We start from the raw sequence: 2,458 nt of genomic DNA on the forward strand, positions 1-2,458 counted from the left end.
AAGGAATGAGAGGAGAAAGGGGGGGTGGGAGGCAGGGCCCGGCGCCGGGTGATGATGGGGCCCAGAGATGCGTCCAGAGAGAGGGGCGGGGCTGGGACGCAGGCTTGGGAAGGGCCACAACTAGGGAAGACTGAGGGCTGCTGGAGGCCAAGAAGAATAGGGCGGAGAGGGCACTGAGGGCTAGGCTGGGCTCCTGAGCCTAGAGGCTGCCCAGAGAAGCTGGCTGGGCCTCAGGAAACCTTGGAGAAAATTCAACATTTGCAGGAGGTTTCTGATGTTCCATGCATGCACTTGTTGAACTTTCACAGCCCTGGAGTGGGTGCCTGGAAAAGAGGAGCAGTTCTCATGCCGGTGGGAACTGCCTGCCAGGTGCCTTGCCCTGAGAGACTGGCAGACATGACATGGACACCAAACATTTCACTTCCTCTTTTCTTCGAGATCTTTAACCCAGTGGTCCCTTTGTGGGCTGGGACTTTAGCCAGGCATCAGGGAGCCAAGGCTTGGATCACAAGCAATTTCTGCAGGTAACTTTTATCTTTCTTCTTTTTTTTGTAATTGGATTGGTTTTCTTTTTAATTCTTTTTACCCAACACATGAGCTCTCATTATGAAAAAGTCAAACAATATAGAGTTATAGAGACAAAAATACAAGTCCCCAATCTCCCTCTCTCTGACCCTCCCACAATTCCTCCTCCTTCCTGGAGGTTGTCAAATGTTGATCAAAGTTGACGTTTATCCTTTCAGATTACATACATATATATATGCACATATATGCATGTCTCATTTATATATGGCAATACATTTACGCAGGGCAGTTCACAGAGTATGAAGCCATCTGACTACAGCTGATCCACAGGAGGGCAGTCTCAGGCATTCTGACTGGCCCACCAGCTCTTGCAGCTGGCACTTCCTTCAGCTCCATTTGGGAGGATCTCCAACCAAAGGCCAGAAAGAGGTAACCCAATTCTCCTTTTCTGCTGGTTCCTTTTGCTTCTACCTTCAGTCCAAGCCTTGGTATTCCCATCTGCCTCTACAGTCATTGGACAAGCAAGGTCTTTTCTGTAACAATAATACTAACAACTAACACATTTTGAAGACTTACTAGGAACTAAGTGCTTTCTTTACACAAATGATATTTTATCCTCAGACCAATCCTTGTTTTTTATCCTCATTCAATGAATGAGGAAAGTGAGGCTTGGAGAGGTTAATTTGCTCAAAGCCACATACTAAGAAGCTGGGACTCAATCTAATTCTGACTTGAAAGCAAGCTTTGTCTTAACACTATTTGCTTCAGGTCATCAATGTTGTTATGCCATTTACAGGTCCAAACTGACTCCATACCACTTACAAGCCAAAACTCAATTCTCCCCTATATTCTGAATGCTCAGCCTATTCTACTCCTTGATGATTGTATCCTTTCAACCACCCTCGTTTCTTCTTTGCTCTTGGGCTAATCATTCTGGCTGCCACAAGCAAGGTTGCCTCCTTCTTTTGAGAACAACCTAGTCTAGTCCTTCATTTGTATCCCTGATTTCTTCTAAGACATTTACTTGAAATAAAACACTTTTAAGTCTTAAGGTCCAAATATATTTGTCTGCCCACTCATTTATTTATAAGCTCTGTGAGAGCAGGAACCGAATTTTATTCATTCTTTATATCGTCAAGGCCTAATAGATCCTTAGTAAATGTTGATTGACTGAATCACTCAATGCCTCTGGCTAGTTATTAAGCAGGCCCAGTCAGATGTTTGAAGATAACTGCAGTGGCTGTTTAAGAAAGGCTGATTTGGGATAAAAGTTCAATGTCAGTTTGAGTAGCCAGGACAACAGAGCTCCTGGACCAACACAAATTATATCAGGTCCAAAGCTGTGTACTTCAAGTATCTTCTCAGACTAACTCCACAGAGCCAAGGAATGGCAGCTCAAACTGTAGACAAGGCAACAGAGCATCTACCATAAAAATCTCAGGCCCCATAGGCCAACCTTGAACTTACTTATTCCATTAATGATATATTTTACCAGAGCAAGGAAGACAGTTTTAAACTGTGTGACTGTAAAACAAATTGGCATAATATTATTTTACACCCTAAGATATGAAAAGAATATGTCCATGGACTATATACATATATATTAAATAAGAAACTAAAATTCAGTATCACTTTAAAAATCAGTCCTGGCCAAAAAGCATTGTTATGGTTAATATCGGAGTTAAAATGCAGACAGGAATGAATTATACAATAAGATAATATATGTCTCACTGTTTATTTCCACCTTAGTCATTTGTTAAATTCTTCTATTTTAAATATAGAGACTCCATTTCTATTCTAAGATTCCTCATTTCAGTACACTGAAGATGTTAACTTTAACCATTAAATGTTTAATCTTATATAACCAAGTAGTAAAGAGAGTGGACGCTAGAGCTGGACTGCTGAGGTTCCAATCCCAGCTCCCCAGTTATTA

This window comes from Pteropus alecto, unplaced genomic scaffold (assembly GCF_000325575.1).
Source record: "Pteropus alecto unplaced genomic scaffold, ASM32557v1 scaffold335, whole genome shotgun sequence".
Taxonomy (NCBI): Eukaryota; Metazoa; Chordata; class Mammalia; order Chiroptera; family Pteropodidae; genus Pteropus; species Pteropus alecto.